Here is a 629-nt window from a genome sequence, read left to right on the forward strand (position 1 = left end):
AAACATGAAACTATATATATACTTGAAATTATAAACAAACAAAAGGAAAGAAAAGAATAAAAAGAAAAAAATATAAATTTTATTTATCTTGTTTTGTATGGGTTTTATTGGTTTTTATATACGTACACACATACACACATCTGCAACGTTCAACTAGTTGCTGCTACTGCTGCTCGTGCATCAATCGATTTACAATTGTATAAACTGGAAAAAAATAAAAACTAAATAAATAAATAAATATAAATAAATAAATAAATATAAATAAATATATATATATTCTGTACCCGCAGCTGGTAATCATCTGGCTCTGCACTGGCGAGAGTAAAGGGGGGGTGTTCGTGTGCATAATCCTCCGTCATTATTTCAAAGAAACCTCGCAACGTTCCGTGTGAAACAGTACTGCCTTCAACTTTGAGTGTTCTGTATAACAAAATTATATTAAAAACAAAAAAAAAATAAAAAAAAACACACAAATTATACACACAAAGAAGCATCGGTTCTATTGTACCAGCGACACAAAAAAAAAAAGGAATAAATGATACATATATATACGTATATATATATATATATATATATATAAATATATGTATATATATATATATATATATATATATATATATATATATATA

Source organism: Eimeria mitis, genomic scaffold (genome assembly GCF_000499745.2).
Source record: "Eimeria mitis Houghton genomic scaffold, Emh_scaff402, whole genome shotgun sequence".
Classification (NCBI taxonomy): domain Eukaryota; phylum Apicomplexa; class Conoidasida; order Eucoccidiorida; family Eimeriidae; genus Eimeria; species Eimeria mitis.